Source organism: Piliocolobus tephrosceles, chromosome 15 (assembly GCF_002776525.5).
Source record: "Piliocolobus tephrosceles isolate RC106 chromosome 15, ASM277652v3, whole genome shotgun sequence".
In the NCBI taxonomy this organism is placed as follows: domain Eukaryota; kingdom Metazoa; phylum Chordata; class Mammalia; order Primates; family Cercopithecidae; genus Piliocolobus; species Piliocolobus tephrosceles.
In genome coordinates this window covers 69,358,863-69,386,269 of record NC_045448.1, presented here as the reverse complement: position 1 = coordinate 69,386,269, position 27,407 = coordinate 69,358,863, and the positions used below count along the sequence as shown (strand labels likewise).

The 27,407-nt window shown below is 39.9% G+C and overlaps 1 protein-coding gene and 1 long non-coding RNA gene across 3 annotated transcripts in view; one reads left to right on the top strand and one right to left on the bottom strand.

Moving 5' to 3' along the window:
- The window catches only part of ARHGAP25 (Rho GTPase activating protein 25), a 91,956-nt gene that overhangs the window by 60,881 nt on the left and 3,668 nt on the right, over positions 1-27,407 (bottom strand). The window lies entirely within an intron of this gene.
- LOC111550519 lies at positions 435-27,045 on the top strand. Its single transcript, XR_004228485.1, has 10 exons — positions 435-632; positions 6,272-6,420; positions 12,671-12,733; positions 18,245-18,350; positions 18,740-18,807; positions 20,367-20,606; positions 25,264-25,471; positions 25,564-25,853; positions 26,082-26,182; positions 26,755-27,045. It is a non-coding gene; the product is annotated as an uncharacterized LOC111550519 (long non-coding RNA).

Here is a 27,407-nt window from a genome sequence, read left to right as displayed (position 1 = left end):
AAGGGGCTTGGCACCAATAGCTATGTCTTCTGCAGGAAGAGGTAAAAAATGCTGTCTTGGTAGCAATATGAGACAGAGAGAGGGACATTATCTCTGTGTGTGTGAGAGAGAGAGAAAGAGGGAGAGAGAATGACAGAGAGCGAGAGAAAGGGAGAGAGAGAGGAGTACTGGCTTTCTGTTTCTTCTTTCTCATCAGCAGCTCTGGAAACCTGAGCCAGGAACAAATGTTGCAAGGTTTTTCTGCACTCCAGCAAATTTGTTTGACCTAGGATGCCTCTCCAGGGCCACCCCTCCAGTGTTCATGTTTTGTGGCTTTCGTGTTTCTTAGGAATTTAGAGTGCAGTTGCCTCTTGTGGGTCTGCGTGTCTCCATCAGTTGCAACACCTTACCCGGCCCTCTCTGCCTATCTCTGCATAACAGGAAGCCACGTGTAATAACAAGAAGCTTGCGGAATCATGAATGTTTCCTACTGAACACTGCCCCAGAGCTGCCTCTTCCTCAGCACAAGGCAAAGTGGAGATTTGGCAATCAGAGGGCAGATTTCTCTGGGGTGACACTGTAGCTGCTTAACTGCATATGCAAGCTACCTGCTTTCCCAGGCATGAGTGTAAAGGAAGAACAATTCTCATCAGGTAAGACTGCAGGATAATTAGTGCAGTAAGCTCTGCCCAGCACCCTGCTGGTGTGTTAAATTAGGAATAGCAATCGAAGTATGGACCCCTCCATTGTCAAAACTAGTCATTTATTTTAGGTAAGAGGTTTTGGTTCACTGGTTACTGGCATTCATAAATAAATAAGTGCGTTAGGATGCTTGAAATATTTGTATTGCATAAGCATGGATGAATTATACGGCCTGAGTAATGCACAGGAAGGACCCTTCCAGGACAATGCTCAAGTACTGGCAACTACCATCAAGCACTGGCCCTTGAGGAGGCCACAAGCCCTTACAGCCTAACAGGCGTCACTCCAGTCAGTTTCTGGGGCCTCTACAGCTCTTAGGGAGCTGTGATTTTAAACTTTAACTCTACTGAGAGTTAAGGTGATCAATGAACAATACTAGCAGTGGGGTGGGCCCAGGAAACAAGCCATAATGTGTTTCTCTTATTCTACAATCTGATAAAAAGATTCCATTAAAAACAGACAATTTGATCATGGATAGAGGATAGATGATACCATCGAATTATTGATTAATTTTGTTAGACGTGATCAGGACAATGTGGTTAGAAAATAAAGTTTCCATATTTTTTAAGGACGCATACTTAAGCATGGGGAAAATGTGTCTGGGATTTATTTTAAAATATCTTAGCATAAAACGGAATAAAAGAAAAAGAAAGGGATAGATAAAACAATGTGACAAAATCTTGTGTTGCATTTCAGTAGTGGTTCTCCATGGGGGTTCATTATATTTTCTCTGTTGATGTTTGGAATGCTGATATAATAAATGGCTTTTTTCAAGATTCTATTAGGCTTAAAAATAAATTCAATAGGCTTGTTGGGTTTTTTTTTACATGTCAGCTATTGTTCTAAACTTCAACTTGTCCATTTTCCAAGGTCTGCATTTCAGAACTGTTACTCCTCAGAGCACAGCAGAATGACACTGCACAGATGTTACACCACTCACATACACGTTCCCTCCCAGACAGATCCGCCTCCATCCCCCTGCACTGTCACTTTATCAGCTGATGAATGGGAAGAACCGAGGGACTTACTGAGGCTGCCAGTATGGATAGTATCTCCTGTAAAGTCAGCTTTTACCCCAACACTTACTGGCAGAGAGGGAGAAAGGGCAGTAGAAACTGGAGGGAGCCCGAGGGTGGTCTGCAAGGGAACTTAGGAAGGAATGACCACCTAGAATTCTAGGTGACCTCATGGCAAGAGCTTCCATTTCCAAATTTCCATTAAAATGACAAAGGGACTAGTTCAGTAATAATAAGGGGAAATCTAAAATGAAAGTAAAAGTAAAGAAGGATGCTATGATTGCATGTCATTTGGGGGGAAGAGGGATTTCTGCAAGATGTAGGATAGGCAAGGCTAAACTGAAGACAGCCATTGGTCCCACAACTCAATGCATATGGAACAGCCTGCCCCAGAGGGAGTGGAAAGGGCCCAAGAAAAACCTGCACTAACAACGCCTGGAGAGGAACAGCAGCAGCATGGAAGCAGGGAACAGAGGGAGACCTGAGAGCTACTTCCAAGTGTGCACAGAAGCCTGGCTGGGGCATGTTATTTCCAGTTTACCCTGGGTGCCCAAAGTCAGGCCGGACAAAAAGTAACAGCTCTGTCCTGTTAGCTCCTCAACCAGGTCACAATATCAGTGAGAACAGGGGGTGCCTTTCCAACTAACCTGGAACTACACAAAAAGAAAAACAAGAAGAAAACGAACTTTTCCTTCAACAGAGAGGGGAGCTACCCTCCCGTTTTAACCCCTTAACTGGATGTATCTTAAAAAGTTACACATAAGCTTGCCATAGCACCCAGCAATTCCACTGCTGGGAGTCTATTCAGGGGATGTGAAGGCACATGTCCATAACAGTTTTTGTATGTGAATGTTTCTAGCAGTATTACAGATGATGGTCAAAACTGAAAACAATCCAGAAGCCATCAACAGGTAACTGGATAAACAAAATGTGGGAAAGCCAAATAACGCAATACTACTCAGCAACACCAAGGAGCAAAGGACTGATTCATGCCACACAATGAACCTCAAAAACATTCAGCTAAGTGAAAGAACCCAAATGCAAAAGACAACAAATTATATGAGTCCATGCATAAGAAATATCCAGAAAGGGCAATTCTGTAGAGTCAGTGGTTGCCAGGACTGAAGGTGAGAGCAGGGATTGTTTGCAAAACAGCTGGAGAGAACATTTTGGGGTAATAAAAATGTCCTGAAACTGGATTGTGATAATCATCACACAACTTTATAAATTTACTAAAAATCATTGAATTGTACACTTGCAATGAAGGAATTTTATGACATATAAATTATACCTCAATAAAGTTTTTAAAAGAAAGATTAGAAACTAAATAATATATATAACTGCCATACACACACAAAAAAAACCACCATGGAAATAGTGACAAGTAGAATAGTCTCTGCATAGAAAAAATGAGAATAATTTTCTACACCTTTTATGCAGTGAAACATGCCGGAAACATGCCAGTTAGAGATTTTTGCCTGTTTTGCCACTCAAATGTCTAGAATATTCCGGGAATGCAAGAATTCCTCAATATTTAAAAAACTAGCAAATGGTTCAGCCCATCAATAATTTAAAAACTTGTATGTTTTCGAAGATTATGAACTTGCTTTTGATAAATTCAACATTAGTTTATATTAAATGTTAGCTATAAAGAACAAAAGATCACATTCTTAGGTGTTAAAGAGTATTTCAAACCAAAAAAAGGGTTGAGGAGAATTGAAGGAATGCTCTATATTGCTGAAAATTCGACTACAGAAAATTGGAAGAATTAAACATTTTTAGGATTCAGGCCAAATATTTGCTTGGTGTTTTAACTGTATATGGAAAAATGATGAAGTACAGAGGAGAATCTTCAAAGAAACAGAAAATGACACAGCAGAAAATTTCTGATGCTTCTACTGTGTCATATAATTAAGAGCTGTGAAGTTTATGAAAATTTTCACTGCTGTGACACTTTGCAATTTTGTTAAAGATTTTTTAGAGTTTGATAAAGAAAGCACTCTAAAATTCATGAAAGATGAACAAATATAAAAAACCAACATCATTGTCTTCGTTACAGCTGGTGACTTGTGAAAAACTATCGAGATTTTACTTTTTCATAAAATTGCATTATTTACCAGCATTTCTATCAACTTTGGGCTACACTTCATGGTACTTGAGTAAGGCTTTGCAGAATGCAGTATTTTCCCCATGATTCAGCCACTGACATCTGGCAGTTCTGTTTCCTCTTCAAAGCTGTCAAACATTATCAGCTGCCTGAAAAATGCTTTAGGGGGTTTCCCTTTTATCACCCAAGGTCCTCACAAAAATGTCAGGACTTATTTTGTATGTATCTGTGAGCAACTGTAGTGTTTCTATCTGACCTGGGCTTTCTTGGCCCACACACTAGCCTCTGCTTGACGTTTCTTTTTGGTTGGCCACTCCTTCACGGTTCTTATGGAAGAACTAGAAGAATACCACTTTTGTTTCTTTTTGCTTTCTCTGTTTGTTTTTAGCCAATAGTCACTGAAGGATCAACTAAGCTTTTGTGCAGACGTTAGAGAAGCAGGGACCAGAGATGCACAAACAGGAGGTAAAAGAAGGAGAACCATGAGGGGGTGACTCAACAGGCTAACACCAGGACCCAAGGATGCAGTCCCAATTCCAAATCCCTCTGGCTTAGCACATCTAATAGCATACGAGATCTTTTGAAGGTGAAAAATGAGTTGTAATATTTGACTTGGGCTACTTTTCTCCAATTATAACTTGTGTGATTTGATTTATTTTTTCCCAATTATTGTTATTGCAGTAAAACACACATAAAATTTACTATCTTAACTATTTTTGAGTGTACAGTTCAGTAGTATTAAGTAGATTCACATTATTGCGCAACCATCACCATCCATTTTCAGAACTCTTTTCATCTTGAAAAACTGAAATTCTGTACCCATTAAAGAGTTAACTCCCTTTTCCTTCTTCACCTATCCCCTGGTAACCACCATTCTATTTTCTGTCTCTAAGAATTTGTCTACTCTAAGCACCTCATATAAGTGGAATTATACAGTATTTGTCTTTTTTGAAGCGGCTTATTTCACTTAGCATAATGTCCTCGAGATTCATCCATGTTATAGCATATTGCAGAATGTCCTTCCTTTTTAAGGCTGAATAATATTCTATTGAATGTATATACCACATTTTGTTTGTCAATTCATTTGTCAATGGACACCTAGGTTGCCTCCATGTTTTAGTTATTACAGATGATGCTGCTATGAACGTGATGTACAAATATCTCTTCAAGACTCTGTTTTCAATTCTTTGAGCATATATTTAGATGTGGAATTGTGGGATCAATTTTTTGAGGAACTGCTATACTGTTTTCCATAGTAGCTGTAACATTTAACATTTCCACCAACAGCGCAGAAGGGTTTCAATATCTCCACATCCTTACCAACATTTGTTATCTTTCAGTTTTTTAATAGCAGCCATCGTAATGGGTGTGAGTTGCTATCTCACTGGAGTTTGGGTTGCATTTCCCTAATGATTACTAATATTGATAGCATTATTTTATTTATTGCCCATTTGCATATCTTCTTTGGAGAAATGTCTATTCGAGTCTTTTGCCCATTTTTGAACTGAGTTTTTTTGTGAGGTTTTTTTTTTTTTGTGGAGTTTGGAGCTCCTTATATATTCTGGATATTAATCCTTTGTTAGATATATGATCTGCAAATATTTTCTCCTATTCTGTTGATTTTTTACTCTGTTTGTAGTATATTTTGATACATAATTTTTAAAATTTTCTGAAGTCTAATTTGACTATTTTTTCTTCTGTTACCTGTGCCTTTGGTGTTGAAGCCAAGAAATCATTGCCAAATTCAATGTTGTGAAGTTTTTGCCCTACATCTTCTTCTAAGAGTTTTACAGTTTTGGGTCTTAAATTTAGTTCATGGGTCCACTTTGAGTTAACTTTTATATATGGTATGAGTTAAAGGCCTAACTTTATTATTTTGCATGTGGATATCCAGTTTTCCTAGCACCATTTTTGAAAAGATAATATTTTCCCCATTAAATTATCTTGGTACCCTTCTTGAAAATCATTTGACCATACACATATATGTGAGGGCTTATTTCTAGACACTCTATTCTATTCCATTAATCTGTGTCTGTCTTTATGCCATTACCACACTGTTTTGGTTTACTCTAAGTTTTGTAAGTAATCATATAATTTTTGAAATCAGGAAATGTGAGTTATCCAGCAATGTTCTTTTTCAAAATTTTTTTTGCTATTCAGGATCCCTTGAGATTCCATATGAACTTTAGGATGAGTTTTTCTGTTTCTACAAAAAAAAGTCATTGGGGTTTTGATAGGAATTGCATTAAATCTGTAGGTTGGTTTGGGTAGTATTAAGTCTTCCAACCTAGGGAGCCTGGGATGTCTTCCCATTATTCTATTCTTCTTTAATTTCTTTCAGAAATATTTTGTAGTTTTTGCGGTTTTGTAGTGCAAGTATTTCACCTCCTGGTTAAGTTAATTCGTAATTAATTTATTCTTTTTGATGGTATTGTAAATGAAACTGTTCTCTTAATTTTCTTTTCAGATTGATCACTGTCAGTGTATGGAAGTGCAACTGATTTTTGAGCTTTGACTTTGTATCCTGCTACTTTGCTGGGTTTATTAGTTCTAACAGTTTTTTGGTCGAATCCTTAGGATTTTCTACATATAAGATTATATTATCTCTAAACAGAGGTAAGTGTACTTTTTCATTTCTAATGTGGATGCTTTTTATTTCTCTCCCTTACCTAGTTGCTCTGTCTAGGGCTTCAAGTATTACATTGCATAGAAGTTGCAAAAGTGGGCATCCTTGCCCTGTTCCTGATCTCAGAGTAAAAGCTTCGAGTCTTTCAACGTTGAGTATGATGTTCACTGTGGGTTATTTAAGTATGACTTTTATTATATTGAGGTAGATTCCTTCTATTCTTGGTTTATTGACTGTTTTTATCATGAAAGAATGTTGAATCTTGTCAAACACATGACTATCATTTGAGATGATCATATATTTTTCCCCTTCATTCTGTTAATGAGATGTGTTAATGAAATTGATTGATTCTTCTGTATTGGATTGCCCTTGCATTCCAAGAATAAATCCCATTTGGTCTGGATGTATAATCTTTAAACATGCAGTTGCAGTCAGTTTTCTGTTGCAGCATTTTGTTGAGGATTTTTGCATCAATGTTATAAGGGATATTGGTCTGCAGTTTTCTTGTAATGTTGTCTGACTTTAATATCAAGGTAATGTAGAATGAGTTAGGAAGTTTCCCTTGTTTTTCAATTATTTTGAAAAGTTGCAAAGAGACTGGTATTAGTTCTTCTTTAGATGTTTGGTAGAACACACTAGTGAATACATCAGGTCTTTACTTCATTAGGAGATCTTTTATTATTGACTGAATTGCCATGGTTAGAGGTATATTCAGATTTTATTCTTTTCTAAACTAAAACTATTCTTTTACTTTAGGCTTGATAGGTTTTGTGTTTCTAAGAATTTTTCTATTGAATCTAGGTTATCAAACTTGTTGGTGTACAATTGCTTATAGTACTTTTATAATTCTTTTTATTTCTGTAGAATAGGTGGTAATTACCCTCATTTTCATTTCTGAATTTAGTAATTTGAATCTTCTTTTTTTTTTTTCATTATCTATCTACCTAAAGCTTTGTAAATTTTGTTGACCTTTTTGAAGAGCCAAGTTTTGGTTTTAACTTTCTCTATTATTTTTATATTCTATATTTCATTTATCTATGTTCTGATCTGTATTATTTCCTTCCTTCTGCTAGCTTAGGGTTTAGTTTTTCCTTTCTTTTTCTAGTTTCTTAAATTATGAAGTTCAGTGTTGATTTGGGATCTTTCTTCTTTTTAATGTAAGTATTTAAATCTATTAATTTCCCTCTTACTCCTGCTTTCTCTGTTTTCCGTAGTTTTGACATGCAGTGTTTTTTTTATTCACCTCTAAGTATTTTCTAACCATCCTTGTGATTTCTTCCTTGATCTATTGTTTGTTTAATAGTGTATTGTTTAACTTCCACAATTTTGAGAGTTTTCTAGTTCTCCTTCTCTTATTAATTTCTAACTTTGTCCCATTGTGGCTGGAGAAGATACTCTGTATGATACCTACCTTTTAAAATCTATTGAGACTTAAACTGTGTCCTAATATATGGTCTATCCTAGAAAATATTCACGTGCACTTGACAAGAATGTGTATTTTGTTGTCGGATGGAGTGTTCTGCATACGTCTCTTAAATCTAGTTGGTTTATTGTGTTGTTCAAGTCCTCTATTGCTTCACTTATCTTCTGTCTGGTTGTTCTGTTCATTAATGGAGTGGAGTATTGATGTCTCCCACATTATTACAGAACTGTCAGTTTCTCCCTTCAATTTTGTCAATGCTTGCTTTATATATTTTTATGGTCTGTTATCAGATGTGTAAATGTTTATTATTGTTATATCTTCCCACCATACTGAGCAATCTATTAATGTATAATGTTTTTCTTTGTTTCTTGTAGCATTTTTTAAATTTAAAGTTCATTTTGTTTGATATTAGTATAGTCACTCATTCTCTTTTGGTTACTATTTGCATGAAATATCCTTTTCTATCTTCACTTTCAATCTATTTGTATCTTTGGATCTAAAGTGAGTCTCTTGTAGACAGCATATAGTTGGACTGTTTTCTTATCCACTCTGCCAATCTTTGTCTTTTTAATGGTGAGCTTAGTCTAATTTACATTTAATGCAATTACTGACAAGGAGCAACTTACTTCTGTAATTTGCTATCTATTTTCTATATACCTTACAGCTTTTTTGTCCTCCATTCCCTGTATTACTATCTTCTTTTGTCTTAGTTGATTTTTTTGTAGTGAAAGGTTTAACTTTCTTCCTTCGTGTGTGTGTACATATATATTATTTAGCTCTTTTCTTTTGGTTACAATTGGGATTACATTTAATATCCTAAAGTGATGATATTCTATTTTAAATTTATATGAACTTAACTTTAATAACATACAAATACTCTGCTCCTTTAACAGCTCTGCACCCCACCCCTTTAAGTTGTAAATGTCTCAAAATTACACTTTTATATACTAATAATTTTTCATGTCTCCACAATCGTGTAGTAAACAAAATGTGAAATTACAAACCAGACTGACAATAATGCTAGCTTTTAGACTAATAATTGTTTTTAAAATGATTTGACCCTTAAATCATGCAGAAAACCAAAGGTGGAGTTACATACCATCATTATAGTAATTCTGACTTTTATAATTGTAGATGTATTTACCTTTGCTGAGACTTTTTTTTTCCTTCATATGGCATCAATTTATTGTCTAGTGTCCTTGTGTATCAACCTGCAGGAAGGACTCCCTTTAGCATTTACTGCAAAGACAGGTTAAAAAACTCCTTTAGCTTCTGTTTATCTGAGAATGTCTTAATTTCTCCCTCGTTTTTGGAGAATATTTTTTCTGGGTATAAAATTTCTAATTGACAGCCAAAAAAATAGCACTTTAAATATATCAGATCACTACCTTCTGGCCTTCAAAGTTTCTGATGATAAATTTGCTCATAATCTTATTGAAAATCCCTTGTATGAGACAAATCAGTTTTCCTTCACTGCTTTCAAAATTCCCTCTTTGTCTTTGACTTTTGAAAGTTTGATTATAATGTGTCTCGATGTGGGTCTCTTTGAGTTCATCAGCTGTCATTGAACTTCTTGGATGTTTATATTCATGTCTTCCATCAAATTTGGGAAGTTTTCCATCATTATTTCTTCAAATATTCTCTCTGTACCCTTCTCTCTTTTCCTTTTAGGACTACCACAATGAGTAAGCTGGTCCTCTTAATGGTACCCCAGATGTCTCTTAGGCTCTGATCTCTTTTCTTACATCTTTTTTCTTTCTATTTCTCATACTTGATAATTTTCACTGTCCTATTTACAAGTTTGTTGATTCTTTCTTCTGCCTGCTCAAATCTGCCTTTGAATCCCTCTAATAAAATTTTCATTTCAGTTATTGTACTTTCCAGCTCCAGCATTTCTTTTTGGTTTCTTTCTTGTATTTTCTATCTCTCTTTTGATATTTTCATTTAACGCATACATCATTTTCTTGACTTTCTCCATATTTTCCTTCAGTTTTTAAAGCATCTTTAAGATTTTTTAAAAAGTCTTTGTCTAGTATATGTGCCATCAGGTCTTTGTCAGGAACACTTTCTGTTGGTCTTTGTTTTCCCCTTGAGAGGGCCATACTTTTTTGTTTCTTTTTACGCCTCATGATTTTTTTTGCCAAAAACTGGATATCTGAATCTAACAATATGGTAACTCTGGAAATCAGATTGTCTCCCTTCCTCAAGGATTTGCTGGATTTTGTTTGTTTGTTATAATTGTTGTAGGTTGCCAAGGATCAGCCTGAGCTGCAAACTTGGAGTCTTCTTAGGTCTTTTCTGAGGCTGCACCTTCCCCTGGGCAAGTTCAATGTCTTTCCAACTTACCCCATATATGTGGTTGCTTTTGAATGTCTTAGTCTTCAATGTCTGGCTCCCAAAAAGGGAAAAGGAAAAAAATGAAGGAGACACGGGAAAAGGCACATGCTTTTTAAATCCCCTGGAAGTTACCATGTGTTGCCATTTCTTTGTCTGTACCTCTGTCACCAGAGGCAGGAATCAGTGATCACAACATAGATCCCTATTATTTGTAGGACAGGGTTCATTTTTCCCATTCTGGCTCCTGCACATTGAGCACAAGCTGCTACTGGAATGTATGCACATCTGGAAAGCCTGCCACAAGGCTAGGGGTAGAGGATGTGTAGCCACTATTGTGTTAAGAGCTGAAACTCACTGAAATTAAGGACAACTCACTGTCCAAGCCTCCTTCTGGAAGTTGCCAGTTTTGATTAGACACCAGGGTTCCAAAATAGATACATCAGACAGACTTGGAAAGAGTAATTGTTGTCTAAGTAGGGGGACAGATTCGGCCATCTTCATATAATTCTCTATGGGCTATGTTTTAAGGATATAATTTCATTAAATTTAATGCATATACCAAATAGAGATTCATCAAACATAAAATAACATGTTTTATAATAAACTGGTTTAGGGCACATTTAGAAAAGAAATAGTAAATATCTTAATGTAAAATTGTAGAAACTAAAGAAAGAGAGTTGCTCTGTGTGCTCAAGAAAGGATCAAATTTTTCCTCTTTCAACTTTTTAACTCAACCATTACCCCCACTCCTCTTTCTTGGCATTTTCTTATTGTATCAACTGTGAAACGAGACTACTTAAAATCAGACCCAAGAGAGGTAGGTAGAAGTTGTACTCAGACTGAAGAAAAAGGATGCAAAAATTTCTGTTCCTTTTAATATATGAAAAGAGGTTTCAAAATACAAATAGATAAATGTAGCTAATTAATTGACTTTAACATTATATTCAACTAATACATAGCATTGATTATGTTATACCTGGAATTGATGGATTGGCAGGGGGTGAGTTTTCAGAATGCCATTTGAAATAACTTGCATAATTTTGAAAAAGAGAATCCAGTATGAATTTTTTTTTTTTTATTTTGGAGTGTTCTGCCATAAAAATAGCGCTGGTCATTACAATCTTCCAGCACTTTTCTCTGAGTGATAAAAGCTATTTTGGAAAATGTGGCTTTTATGATCTTTGGGAGGAGGCCTGGAAAAGGAGGGTTGAGAGTTCAGAGTGACACAGGAAATCTGTGTTTATAATGCTTAAGTGTGTGGGTGTGTTCCTGTGGGCAGTGCTGGAGAGAAAAAAATAAAAGAAAATGCATGCAAACCATTGCAGGCAGGAGTTGAACAAAAGACTCAAAGAGTCTATAATATTTATGAAATGTATTCAATATTTACAGAATATACTGGATTGAGGTTATCAAAAACGACTCTTGACACCAAAAGCACAATCCGTAAAAGAAAAACGTGATATTTGATTTCATCAAAATTAAAACTAAGATAATGAAAAGCAAGCCCTAAGAGAGTGAAAAGCAAGCCACAGGTTGGGAGAAAATATTTGCAGATCATGTGTCTGAAAAAGGACAAAACTCAACAATAAGAAAAAAAGAAAATTTTTTAATGAGCAAAATATTTGATCTGAGACTTTACCAAGTGAAATGATGCCAAACAGCATTAGTCATTAAGAAAATGTAAATTAAAATCACAATGAGATACTACTACAAATATATTAGAATAATTAACATAAAATTTTTAAAAACTAACAATATCAAGGATCAGTGAGAATTAGAAACAGCTGAAATTTCTAAAAGTGGCCAGTAGGAATATAAAATGACACATCCTCTTTGGGAAACAATTTGGTAGCTTCTCATAAAGTTAAATATATACCTATCATATGATCCAGCAGTAGCACTCCTCAATATTTACCCAAAAGAGATAAAACATTATGCTCACACAAACTTATAAGCAAATATTTACAGCAGTTTATTCATAATGTCTAAAAATTAGAGACAATCCCAATATCTTTCAAGTGATGAATAGATACATTCATCCAATAGAATACCACTCAAAAATAAAAAGGACAAAACTATCTATACAAGTAATAATACGGATGAATCTCAAATGCATTATGTTGAATAAAAGCAACCAGGTTTCAAAAGGCACACATTATAGTTTCATTGATATGACATTTCAAAAAAAGCAAAAGCATGGAAGTAACAGATGAGTGGCTGTCCAAGGTTTGGATTGGGTGAGAGGGCTGATTAGAAATAGATGGGAGGAGGAAATTTTTTACGGTGATGGAACTCTTGATTGTGGTGGTTGTTACTCGGCTGTATGTATTTAACAAAACCCATCTAATTGCAGATCAAAATGAATACATTTTACTGGATGACAATTTAGAAACATTGTTTTCATTTGCCCACATTTGTTGCACATTTGTTATACAGAGCTGACATTCTCACCTCCTCCTGACCTTCAAATGTTTCCACAGATAATGCAAGTTCTGAATGAAAAAAATAAAGTGATGTTTACTATTCTATAGTGACTTGTTGAGGTAAGTAACCTGAAAAAACATGGGAATGTGGGAAAGACTACATTCAAGAGCAACATCAAGCTAAATCTACCCCAGTGATCAGGGAGTAACATTTCAGAGTGGACAGATAGCACCCCTTCATTTAGCTTGCTCTTTTGGCAGGTGCTAGGGAAAGCCATGTGATGCCAACAAGCCCACACTGCTTCAACTTCCTGTGAAGAAAGCCCTACCATGATCCCCACCCACATTATTTATTTTGGTGTCCTGAACAAATAAGAAAATGTAGCCAGTAGTGTTTTCCTTCCACAATTCAAGTAGTACTGGGTTTTGATATAAAGGAAAGCAAGATACTGGGCAAGTTGGTGTGGTTAAAAACCCTGCACAGGAGTTCTCTTGTGGAAAGTAGCAGAAAGTCCACTAATGTTCAGGAGCTCTGGGATCTAGTCTTGATTCTGCCATACAGTAACTTGCTGTGCTACTATATGAGCATTTCACATAATTTCTCTAGGTCTTTATTTTCCCATTGTCTTAGTTAATATCTTGGTTGCAAGAAACAGATGCCAAGTCAAGTTGGTTTAATCTAGATACAGATAAATAGAAAGATAGATAGCCAATAGTTCTCAACTGGGCGGTGGTTTTATCACCCACCCATCCACCCCAAGTGGACATTTGGCTATGTCTGGAGGTATTTTTGGTTTTCATATCTGGGAGGATTGATACTATCATCAATTGGGTAAAGTCCAGGGACTACCCTACAATGCATAGGATGGCCCCCAACAATAAAGAATTATCTGGATCAAAATAGTGATGAGGTTGGGAAACCCTGATATCTATATATGTATATATGTATCTCTTTGTATATATACTATGTATATAATATTTATGTGTCTGTAATTTTTAAAGCATAGTATATTATTTCACAAAATCTACAGAAATTTGGGGGGTTGGAAATCATGGCACAGGAAGAGTAGAAATCAAGGCAGATTTTGCAGGTTTTGAGGTCTCAACAGAGTTCAAAGGACTTTCTCTTAGTACCCTCTGATTTCCAGGACTCACAAATGCCCATTCTCTGTGAAAGACACAGCTTGAGGCAGCTGTTCATTCTGCTCTAGTTGGCTATGTCCAAGGGGGAGTGTTCAAGCCAAAATTCAAGCCAGTAGCCATCCTTGGAGACTGGGTCAGGAGCCCTTAGAGAGGTGGAGTTGGGAAAACAGCCCTAAAGAGGCCAATTACATTTATCTGTAAGGTACCAATAATGCCACTGCTCCTCTGGAAACCTACTATCACATAAAAGGCTGTGGGCCCCAGGGGAACTTGGAAACAGAAATGGTAGGTGTCTCCTTTAAATGGAATTCATAATATTTCTCTCTTTTTTTTCTATCTTGAAGAGCAGATTTCATTTTTTACACTTCTATAGAACAAAAGGAATCATGACTTATGTTTCACAATTTCCATAGCTGATTTCATGAACTTTAACAAGTTTTCTTTATTTATAGCAGTCCCAAACTTTATTCCCTTAGAGACGTCAGGACGTGGAGGGTAATTTTGCTGCCTGCCCTCTACGCTTTAAAGACCAAGTGAATTCAAAGAACAGTAAATCCCTGCCCCAGCACAATAAGTGGGGTCCAAAAGGATTTTACGTGGGGTCTAAAATTCAATCAACTATTCATGGTCGCGTTATTTTGAAGCTAATGAAATGGCTGCCAGGAACCTGCACTGCTTGCCAGTGGGTAGCGCCAACGGAAGCCCATCCCAAACTTGGCTGAGTTTGCCGCCATCTAGTGGCCACTCTCAGCGTTAGTTTACACCTCGCAATGAACAGGATGCGGGCCTGTGGCTGGCCAGGACCAGCGTTCAGCGGGCCATTCTAGGAATTTCCCGGTTAGTTGTCGCTCTTGGATTGGTCCAGACCAGGAAGACTAATTATTACAGGATTACTTAATAAGGAGCTTTTCTGTACTTGGAAACATAAAGCAATGGTTTTAATCTTTGTGAGATTACAGGCCTCTTTGAGTATCTGCCTATATGCATATAATTTTTCATACCATTTTTAGAGGGTTATTGGCTTACTAAAGCCAATCCATGGACACAAAGGGAAAGACACTGAATATAAACCTGATACATATGTTAGCTTGGTGTACTTGTAAGCCATTCTGAAGTCGTTTGGAACAGAAAGGGAAAATGGCAAGGGCAGGTGTGAGAAAAGGAAGAAATCTACTAGTAAATGGAGGATAGTAAGAGTCTTACTGTCCTCTAAAATGTGGCAAATGTCCATGGCTCTTTAGTTGTATTTATACATGCCATGTATCTCCACCTTAGCTTTCCACCCTTAAAATTGGTTCCTTTTTTACATGCCTGAGTTTTTCCTGGCCCTTCCTATTCTCCTCTGGTTTCCATCCAAAGTTGCTGGTGGACCAACAATAGGTATGGGTTGGGAGTGAGAAGACTTCCTGGGATTAGGCTAGCACCCCCCACTGGCTGGATGAGTGGGCAAGTCTTGCACCCTCCCTGGCTCAGCGTGAGAACGAGCATCCTTTAACCCCTCTTAGGATGGACTGAGACACTGTGTGCAAGTGAAAGACACTGAAACAGTCAGAAGCAGTACACAATTTTTGGAGTCTGCAATGTCATTCCAAAAACAAGTCCTTCTAAGATAGTCCATAAGTAATTCAGGCTTAAAGCGGGTGAAATAAATGTCAGCTGGACTTGCTGGGAGAGAAAGGATGTATTGTTCTATTTTCCATGGGCCTGTTGACAAGCGGCATTAATAACTATTACTAGCGCCTCCTCCCCACTACTCACATTATAAGCAAAAAGCTTTCACCTTTGGTTTCAGTAACCCCCTAACACATCACTTTTATCTCGTGGACTGTTACTTTACTCAAAGCTGAACTCTGGAATATTAAATAATGTTTTAATGTATATTTTTAGAAAAGAAAATTTTGCAAAACTCAAAACCACTACAATAAAGTAACACAACTGCAAACATTTTGTGAATGTGTTGCCATTGTGCTGTTTCTCTGGGTCTTAGCAACACTAACGGCAGCAGATCACAAACTTTGCTGCATATCCAGTCACTTGGGAGCTTAGAAAAGTTCAAATACCTAGACCACAGCCCTTGTTACTTAAATCAGTGTCTCTGGAGTGGAACCTGGGTCTGGAGAAGTTTTTTAAACCTCCCCAGGACAGCCACATTTAGTAACCACTAACTTAGTGGAGGAGTTGAGAACGTTCAGCTGAAGCACTCAGGCTGCCTTTGCATGATTCCCTTTAGCCCCAGGGTGACTGCTGTGATCAACAAAACTATTGACACTCGCAAGCACTGGGGTGCTCACAGAGAAGAAATTAAAGGCCATGAAAACTGCAAGATAGGAAATGGTTAAGAGGCTTACAGTGGAATCTGGGCTTGAAAGGGAGATAAGAGAAGTGGATGAATGTGAAATCCAGGTAGGAGGTGGACAGGACTGATGGTGCGGTCAGTTGGGGTAGGGGGAAGTCATGAGGCCACGGGACGGCTCAAAGGTGACCTAGTTCCTGGGAAACAAGATGGCAGAATGTCAGTCAGCTACGTACTTTGCAGAACCCAGCGCAAAATGAAAATGTAGAGCTCCTTATTCAAAAATCATTAAGAATTTTAGGATGGTCACAACAAAACATCAGATTCAGCGTGGAGCCCTTCTAAGCATAGGGCCCAATGCAATTGGTCCTCTTTTCCACCCACACCGTCTTCCACTTGTTCCTCCTCCTTCTTCCTTCCATCTGCCTCTCCCTCACCCCTGTATGCTGGTGTCTCTCCCTTTCTCTCTAAGCTTCTCTGTCTTTCTTTCTTCCTCTCCTTTGCCCATCCTTACCTCTAATCACAGTTACCCACTTAACCTAACTGCCCACACTAGAAAACTGAAGTTTAACTTTCGTGTTTGGATTCCTGAGTAGGGCTGCTTTTCCTGGGGCCGCTGAGTCTGAAGGATTTCTTTTCCCACACTTGAGTTTCAGTCATCAAGAAGACTTTGATTATAGGAGCAAGACATACCCCTTGTAGCTCTGTTCAGCATTCTAAGCCTTAATGACTTAAGCCCTGACCACCCTCGGGGATAGCTAAATGCTCAATTACCCACATGCTGTTCCAAATTAGCTTCAGAAACCGAAAGCCCCACTTCCCTCTCCATAAAAAAGTCAGAAATATCTCTCTGGACCAAACTGTTGTTCAATCACTAATAAGGACAAGAAAAAAGAAATGCTTCGGACTCATTTTAACTTACTTAATTTCACTGGGCTGGAGAAAAGTTAACAGGCAACAGACAGGCTATTCCACAAAAATCTCTTTGATACCTGTAATGTGCTGGAAAACGTCCTTGGCAGTGATTATCTAAAAGTGCATGGAACAGGCAAAGCCTTGCCTTCAGAAGCTTATGATCTAGTGCAAACATGCAAAGGAATGAGACTGTTTCAGGCACAAATAACAGTATGAAGAAAAAATGTAAGGTAATGGGATAAAGACAGATTGGAGTTGCAGGGGCTAATTATAGCTAATTATACTAGATGCTAGGGTCAGGAAAGACGTCTTTGAAGAGATAATGTTTGAACTAAAACTGGATGGAGTGGAGGAAAGGCCATGGTAAGATCTGGGAAGCACATTTCAGGGAGAACAGCAGACAGGCCTTGAGATGGTGTCTATGAGCACTGGGTGTTCAGAAAACTGTTAACAGAAGGAGAGTGTGGCTGGGACACTGTGGGAGGAGCAGACGACTAAAGGTGGGTGGACAGAGAGAGGCAGGGGCCTGATCCCGTGGGCAGGGATCATGAGTTTGAATTTAATCCTAAGTATACTGAAAATTTTAATGAGGAACTGACATATTTGATTTCCACTTTTAAAAGATGTTGAGTCTGGCCACCATGCAGAAAATACATGGTCCAGGACAAGAGTGGAGGCAGGAAGCCAAGTCAGCTAACTATTTCCTAGACTAGGCAAGAAATGGTGGTGTTTACAGCATTGGAGATAATGGAAATAGTCAGATTAAGGACATAAGTTGGTGGTGAATCCAAAAGTCTTTTCTGGTGGATTAGATCTGGAGTGGAAGGGGAAAACATGAATGGAAGATGACTCTAGGTTTTTAGCCTGAGCAACTCCGTGAATAGTAGAGCCTTTTGCAAAGGGCAGGTGAACTGGGTGTGGAGGGGTGGGAAGAGGGATGATTCAGAATTCTGTGCGGGACACACTGGGGGACCGAAGCCTGTGAGATATTCAGGTGGAGATGTGGGGCCATCCAGAATCCAGAAAAGAAGTTGGAGCTAATGTATGAAAGTTAGGGTAGGATTTAAAGCCATGGAAACAGCTTTAAAGGTTTTAAGGTTGGATAAGAGGACAGGTGGACTGAGCCCTGGGACCGGGGCCAGTTTCACAGAAAACCTGTACAGTCATAAAGGGCTCCATGCTTAGATGGTCCCTGCACACGGTTTAATGCTTTGCTGTCACTATCTGGAAATTCTTAATAATTTTTGATCAAGGGATCCCACGCTTTCATTTTGTACTAGGCTCCACAAATGATATGGCCAGTCCTGCTTGGGACACTTCATTGTTAAGAGATCTGGTAGAGAAGAAGCCTTCATGAAAGCAGACTCAGAAAGAATAACTAATGAGGTAAGGGAAAGCCAGAGGGCATGGTGTCAACAAAGTCTAAAAATTTTTTTTCAAGGAGAAGATGCCTGACTGTGTCAAATGCTGCAGGACAGTTGAGTAAGACGAGGACAGAGGATTCACTCTTGGCTTAGCAAGGTGTGGATTATTAGGGACTTTGAATTGGAACCTTCCTAGTGGAGTAGCATGCACCAGTGCTTAACTGGGCTGACTGCTGAGTAAGAAGGAATCAGATCTATCACTTATATTTGAAAGCCTGTGTCAAGAAGACGTCTACATGGGGGTACCTGTCTCTTTTTTTTTTTTTTTTTTTTGAGATGAAGTTTTGCTGTTGTTGCCCAGGCTGGAGTACAGTGGCCCAATCTCAGCTCACCACAACCTCTGCCTCCCAGGTTCAAGCAATTCTCCTGCCTCAGCCTCCCGAGTAGCTGGGATTACAGGCCTGCATCACCATGTCCAGGTAATTTTTTGTATTTTTAGTAGAGATGGGGTTTCTCTGTGTTGCTCAGTCTGGTCTTGAACTCCCAACCTCAGGTGATCTGCCTGCCTTGGCCTCCCAAAGTGCTAGGATTACAGGCGTGCGTCACCACGTCTGGCCCTGGGGAGGTCCCTGTCTTTAAACCTATGCCCCTTCTCCCTCCATCTCCAGCTCCATTTTTCACAGCCAGGGGCCTCACACACATGGATGTGGACACCCCAGCCGAGACATCCGAACTTTGTTCTGGGCCTCGCTGCAATCATCCGTCTGCAGAAAAACCAGTGGGAGGACCTAGGAAAACATTCTTGCAGCTCCTGGCCATCTGCATAGGGAATTTCACAATCTCAGAGGGTCTAGAAGGCAGGCAGGGCTCAGGGTCTAGGTGGGCATGTCCCCTTAACCAGACTCCTTGCACTGTGGGGAGGAAGGAGTACAGATGGAGCAAGAAAAGAGCAGGACCCTCTAAAATACATGTCTCCAATGGAGGCCCCTGTTGTCCAGGCCTATGGGCTATACTGGAGATGAAGATGTGGGTAGACGAAAGCTTTTCGTGGTAGGAAAATTGAGTAATTCTCACTTAGTTGTACATATTTTTCTCTATGAATGTTATCAGCGAGAGTGACGGCAGAAGGAAGTGTTAAGGCCTTGAAGGGAAAATTTAAAAGTAGGCATAAACGTTTTGGGGAAAATGAAAGTGAATTTACTAGGTATGTGCTATAGTTTAAATGATGGCGTCTCCTCCAAAATTCATAATGAAACTTCATCTCCAATGCAACAGTAGTAATAGGTGTGGACCTTGGGAGGTGATTAGGTCATGGCAGCTCTGCTCTGATGGATGGCATTAGGATCCTCATAAAAGGGCTTGAGGGAGTGCGTTCACCCTCTTCTGCCCTTCCCTCATGTGAGGTCACAGCACTCCTCCCTTTTGCCCTTCCATCCCTTTCTGCCATGTGAGATCACCGAGACAGCATCATCTACAAGGAATGAGCCTTCACCAGACACTGCTCTTGAAAGCACCTTGATCTTGGACTTGCCAGCCTCCAGAACTGTAATAAATACATGTCTGCTCTGTATAAATTATCCAGTCTCAGGCATTTAGTTACAGCAGCACTAGTGGACTAAGATAGTAGGTGTAGTAAGTTGGTCTGGCTGTGTCGAGTGCCCACCTCAGATGACTGGTCATAAATTCAAAGTGAATCCAGGCAGCTCAGGGGTGATTTTCTCCCATGATGTTCAGCTGTCCAGGTACAGGCACTGAGAAGGTGGATTATTGGGTTTAAATAGGGTTAGGGGTTATGATGAGGAGAAATGGCCAGATAATTTAAGGCTGCATGTTCAGTAGTAGATTTAATGCTAGTTATGAATCTGTGGTAAGGAGGACCTAATGCAGTGACTGATAGTGAAAAAATGGGACCAGTGGAATGGTGGCTCACTGAGGTAATGTCAGAGAACTGCTGGAGTGGGTGAGCTGGGCACATAGTATGTGGTGGGCACAGAGTGGGAAGTCTGAAAGCGAGGTTTCAGAGGTGGTACAATTACAGGGGTGACGTGGTTTATTTATGACTATGAGTGGCTGAGCTGGTTGGAGGAAGTATTATCTAACAACTCTGCAAAGGAGGTGGAACTACCGGCCCCATTCTTCAGATGAGAAAACTGAGACACAGAGACACTGAAGTGACTTGCCCACAGTCAAAGAAGTAAGAAAAGGCTGAGCTGGAAATCAAACCCAGGCTCATCTGCCTTTGGAGGCCTCATTCTCAAAGACTGCCTCCTACACTCAGGTATGGCTTCGTGGTTAAGTCAAGTGTCCTTTTTTGTTTTTCTTTCAGGAAATGATTTTTATCTGGAATCTTACTTTTTATCTGTGAAGACACAAAGTTGACTACATTATCAATCACTTTCATTGCCATGCTGGGCATTTCAGGCCACAGAAGAATGAGACGGGGATCATTTCGTGCTGGCCAGAAAACTGGTTAAATCCAGGGTTTTCTGGGGAGAAATAATGAAAATAGACCACATTTATTGGTGGAAATGCAACTGCATTGTCTGCAGGCACTCTCTACTGGCTCTAAACCAGAATAACAATGTGGGATTAGAAGCTTGATTTGTGGCTTTTTGGAAGGAGCATATAGACTTGAATGAACATGTAATAGCTTGCCCCTTGTAGATATCTAGAGGCTATGGCTCAAGTGGGGCAAGAAAAGCTTTTGTTACAGAACAAACCCTGTGTCAGTTTTTTAAATGTCACAGTCACAGTCACGCTGCATATGTCTAATTCCCTTTAGTGGGACAGCCCCGCTTCCTCAGAGTGTCTCTAATGAGACTGTCAGAATCTTAATCTTTTCCTTCTTCTTACATTCTGAACCTATTAAAGTGTCCAGCACATAGTAAGTGTCCAATAAATATGTGTCAATCAGAATAGAAGAAAAATGAGCAAAATGGTACAGTCTCACAGCAGGGAGAGGGACTGATTATACCTGGGTAATTCAGGAAGCCTTCCCAGGAGGAGCTGGGTGCTGGCCATGGTCATGGGGAGGGAGGGGTAGAGTTGGAAAAAAACAAAATCCAGAAAGCAGAATAGCAAACTTAGGGGCCCGACATAGGACCCACAAGGGTAGGAATTTTTGTGTGATTCTAGAAAGAATCACCTTGCAATACACTGACAGATGTGGCTCTCGATCTTTCTGGAGAAAATGTGAGCAAGACTAACAGATTTAGAAGAAAAACAGATGGAGGGAGGTCGGGTGCGGTGGCTCAAGCCTGTAATCCCAGCACTTTGGGAGGCCGAGACGGGCGGATCACGAGGTCAGGAGATCGAGACCATCCTGGCTAACACGATGAAACCCCGTCTCTACTAAAAATACAAAAAACTAGCCGGGCGAGGTCGCAGGCGCCTGTAGTCCCTGCTACACGGGAGGCTGAGGCAGGAGAATGACGCGAACCCAGGAGGCGGAGCTTGCAGTGAGCTGAGATCTGGCTACTGCACTCCAGCCTGGGCAACAGAGCGAGACTCCGTCTCAAAAAAAAAAAACAGATGGAGGAAGCTAGCATGACAGTTTCAAGGAGGCTGAAAAATGGATTTGGAAGGACTTCTAACCATGCGTACTAAAAAGAAAGAACAATGACTCCAGGTTTAAAGATATTTTCTCCTAAATCAATTTTTGCCATAAATTGTGTGGCTTCTCAGGAAATTCAATTCAAGAAACATACAGAGCACCTATCACAATTACAGCTTTGTTTCCCTGGGCCTAGAGAGCTGATTCTAGGATTACTTTCCTGGTTTTCACACTGAGTTCCATGTCCCAGGAACAGCCTGAGTCCCAGACAAATCAGGCCAGCTGTCACTCTACCTGGGAAGGAGAATGCGGACCGCTCAGAGGAAGAAGATCAGTGTCAAAATCAAGATCAAACAGGTTGGTCTCAGGACAGAGCACAAGGGCTGGGCTGAGAATGGACTGGAGGTGACAACTCTATATCTGCTATCATCTTTACTCTGAGTTGTCTGCATGCATGGAATCAAATGCAGAACGACAGTCAAAGGGGAAGAATGCATGCACAAGAATCCTTGGGCAGCATCAGCAGAATTGAGGACAAGAAAGACGGGAGCCTCATTTTGAAGGTCCTGCTCTTCCCCCCACAATTATATCTACAAATAATGATCTGAAAGAGACTGGTAGGACAGGTACAGGCCTCTTACAGCTAATAGGAAAAACTGCTCTGCCACTGCTGTAACCCACATGTAAGTGATCACAAGCAGTTAAACACTGAGCCCCTGAAGTCCAAACTAACAACTTCCAACCTCACTTCAGTGGCCAGAGATACACATGACAGTAGGAGATGGTCGACAGTTCTGGAGGAGGAAGCACTAAGTCATGGAGGAGGGCCTTCCACACAGCAAACAACCTAGAGTCACTTTGCCTACCCAAAGCAAGGGAAGTTTGAGGAACTGCTCCTGTCATAGCACAGAGACAATGACATTTCTACAGCAGGCATTCTGCAGGAAACTTACCAGAAGCTATCATTATCTTTATTAGAAAGTCACAACTCAGGCATTTTACTGATTTGGAAAAGAACTGGCAAAAACAGACAAACAAAACAAAGCAAATAGGAAGAAAACAAGAATAGCCATGCAGACAAAATTGACACAAGTCATGCAAATTGAGAAGGAAGTGAATATACGGCATTTGGAAGCACAAAGAGTAAGAAACAGAACATGACCAGTCAACTGCAGATCAGCATGCATGCTGTGAGCCAGGAACAGACACTGGGCAGGAAAGGAGGTATCTGCAGACGTTGTAAAGACCGTATGTCTAAAGAAAAGAATGAAGAACTAAACTTAACCAAGACAAACAAAATGCTGGCACCGCTGGCTGTGGTTTTCACCAATGACTTGATTCAAAGGAGTTGATATCAGATCTCCATTATAGCTGATGTCCATTACAATAATGATAAAATGGTAATTACTAGTGTTTATAATGCACTTACTAGATACCAGCTCTTATGCTAAAGTTTGACATAGATCATCTTTTCTTATCCTCACAATAACTGCATGAGTTAGCACTAGGACTGCACTCATTTTACAGTTGGAAAACCTGAGGACCAACGTCACACAGTGACTGACTGATGATACTGGGATTCAAATTCAGATAATCTGGCCCCAAAGCCAGCTTTTGAACCACTGTGTGATAGCTGGCTCATTCCATTATGGTTAGTTTACACTTTGCCAGAAATTCTTTTTGTAAACTTTATAAAATTATTTTAAAATATTAAAAAGTATTCACATCAGACTCAGGAACTCTATATCGTACTGCTTCCTCTTTCACTTTGAAACTCCAAACCAACAAGGAAGCAAATGGTTCAGACACCATAGGCCAAAATTCCAGCAGTGGGGTATGGCCAGCCCCATCCAGAGCTGAGATCCATGTGTGCATGTTTTGGGGGTGGATGGGTAGTATGGTGTGGAAAGGAGACAGTGCAGCAGCTGTCACCTTAGTTAGTCACAGCTTAAGGAGAATAGATGGTGGTAGCAAAGTTGAGCATCACTTTCAGAAAGGTGGAGAGGTGGTAAGGGGTGCTCACAGCATGAGATGCACAGCAGGGCAATGCTGCTTAAGTACCTATCACATACAGATGAGCAAATACATGTTTTATGATGAGTAAATCAATGAGTGAACAAAATGAAATGACTGGTCTGAATGTACTGAAGATTCCATAATTTTATGTAACTCTAGGGAAAGAATATGAGTGGTTGTGGGATTGTTTTTTACTTTATGAACTAAAAGAAATAACTTTTAACATTTTAATATTCCTTGAACCCTTCTTAGATAAATTGCAATGCTCAGTCACTACTAAAAAGTATAAAATCTGAAGCTGAGTGTGGTGGCTCATGCCTGTAATCCCAGCACTTTGGGAGGCTGAGGCAGGAGGACTGCTTGGGCCCAGGAGTTTGAGACCAGCCTGGGCAACATAGTGAGACTCCCCCATCTGTATTTTTAAATAATAAAAATTTTTAAAGTATGGAAATTATTTGTAATGAACACATAAACTCTGATCAAAGACAAAGACTAAAAGTATGCTAATCAAATGGGCGTTAGAAGTTGTGATGGAGCTTCCTGGCAGCCAAGACAAAGAGGAGAACACAGCAAGTTGCACTCCTGTCTTACTAGAAAGGAGGAAGCACTGCAGTCCCTCAAAGAAGACAAAGTTATTTTCTGAGCACTGAATTCCCAAGCAACTTTCTCACATAGAGTTATACATAGAAGCTGCTGGCATTGTCCATTCTTCCTTCTCATGTTTCCAGTACACTTAGGAGCAGGTTTCATGAAATCATGACTTGCAGGAAAGCTATAAACTGAGGATCTAACATTAAAAGACAACTCAGTGAACCCTATTCTGTGAGCATAGCAAGATAATGTAATCCAAGTACAGCTTCTAGTCTGATCTGAGGTTGGAAATGAGACTGTCTATAAAGAAAGGAAACAGATGTTTGCTGAGCACCTAACATATGTCATATGCATGAAATGTTTTCTTCCTCTCAGCATATGTGTTACTAGTCTCATTTGTAGAAGCTAAGCAACTTGCCCCAGATTCACTGCTGTTTAAAGCATAGTCCCAAGCTTATGCACACTTTCCTATATCATATGTCCTCCTTTCTTTCACAATTTTATCAGAAAGACTCAATGGACAATTTAGCCCCTTTCTTTGGGCAATTTGAGGTTACTCTCCCCAGTGAGGGCCTAGAGTGCTGGTGTTACATACCTTATTAAGAACAACTCATTTCGTTCAAAAGCCAAAGGATCAGTTAGTTGTGGGGTTGACTCATATCTCCATGTTCAGAAATGTTCATGGCTCTTATCTCAAAGGAAGTCCATAGTATTGAGAGCTGTAAACTTCTCTGTTTAAATGGCCTGGGAAAGGATTATTATACTCCCTTTTCAGTGATCAGAAGAACTAGAGACTCCCCGTGGACAAGATGTTTACACTGCGACCAAAGCATGGGTAGGAACTGAGTGGTGGTAAGGGAGACCCAGATAGAGAGAGGGCTCCAGGCAGATGAGAAAGAGCTGGAAGCTGCAGAAGGGAGGACATGGCTGAAGTCTCCGGTATGCAGCAGGGGAAGGGAAGGTGACAAGAGAGAGATGGGCAGGTAAGTAGGGCCAGATCATAAAGACTCTCCATTTAATTCCATCATGCAGAGGTTCTGTACATAGTATAAAGCCTTCTGCTTCTCCAAAAAAGCAGGCACAATGTGCAGGAAAATCACTGTGAGAAAGACGGCAAGTCTGGGGCGCCCTCAAGAACATCTGCACCTAGATCTTAAGGAAGGCGAATGGTAGTGATGGGAACAGGGGTGTGGGGTCAGAATTCCTCTTAGGAACTATCTGGGGCTCCCATAGTTATTCTCATCACAGCACCTCTCTCACTGCTTTGCAGTTGTCTCTGCCCCCACTGAACAGTATGCCCTGCAGGACTATCTTCATATTTCATATTTAGCTCAGCTTCCTGGCAGCCAAGACAAAGAGAACACAGTAAGTTGCACTCCTTTCTTACTAGAAATGAGGAAGCACTGCAGTCCCTCAAAGAAGACAAAGTTATATTCTAGATCTGGCAGGCCTATGGGTATCTTTTTTTTTTTTTTTTCTTTGCACAGTGACTTTTGGTTTTTAAACAAGCTTTCAAAGAGAAAAAGGATGATGAGTAAAGCCTAACACAAGAAATGTCAATTATTTTCTCTCTTTGTAACTTTCGTATCTCAGTTCCTGTCTGGGGACTCTACAAAATTTCCATGCCATCCTCTGTGACAGAATCCCCACAATCTGCCTGTGCCTCGCTGTGGCTCTCCGTCATGCTCTTCCAGGTACTATTTGGTCTCATTTGCTGTGGCCACAAGTGGGACTTTGCTTCTACTCTTTCCTCCCTCCCATCTCTTGTATCTTAACACAAGTTCAGACCACTTGACCTGGGTGCACCTTCATGCAAGATTCTTTCCTCAAGCTGCCTTGTGTGTGATAGGACCATTTTCATCAACTTATGTCTCTCAGTTGGTCCGAGCATCTTTCCAACACCTCCACAGTGGGCCTTACTCAAAAGGACCACATTCCAGCTGCTGGAGTCCCCATAGAGTTCTCCCATTGGTTGCTATATGAAGATGCTTCATAACTGTGAGGTGTGAGACAGGGAGATGGCAGCACTACCATTAATGAAGTGACTTATAGTGATGTATACCCATGCCAGGGCCATTGGGCATCTTAACCCTGGCCTAGTTTCAGACACATAGGCACCAAGAACCACCGAGCTAGCCTCTGCCAATCCAAGTGCACAGTCTCAGACAAAGTACAGAATCTAAGTTGACCTCATCTGGCATGTACAGAGGGAATTTTGTGCATGAGTGGGTATAAAACCAGGCTCTATCTTCCCATCACCACTTAGGTTGGTCCCCACTCTGCTGCTGCTACAGAAGGCCCAGAGGTGACATCAGTCCATTTTCTTCAAATGGCCAGAAGGTTGTTGGCCTGGACAGCAGGAAGCGTGTATTTCGTGGAGAGAATTTAATTTATGCCTAAATGTTAAGTCAACAGCAACATATGGACAGACATTTTTACTTAAACAACCAATAGCAATGTAACCTCTGCATAAAAACAGTGTGGGCCCCGGAAGGAACCGCTCCCTTGTGGAACTCTTCAGTGTCTAATGAAGGCCGTGTTCATATTCTTTTTTTTTTTTCTTGAGACAGAGTCTTGCTCTGTCACCCAAGATGGATTGCAGTGGCATGATCGTGGCTCACTACAACCTCCGCCTCCTGGGTTCAAGCAATTCTCCTGCCTCAGGCTCCCAAGTAGCTGGGATTACAGGTGCCCGCCACCACGCCCAGCTAATTGTTTGTATTTGTAGCAGTGACTCTACTTGCATGTGTGGGGACCTTTATCAATCAGGGATTGGGGGCTACTCATGGAAAGCAAAGACTTTGGGCACAGCAAACAGACCACATTCAGTCCGTAACCCAGGTTGGTCTGGTTAGCATATGGTAAGTTTGGTAATGAATTGTAAAGAAAGCTCTCACCACTTTCTGATGTTCAGAAAGC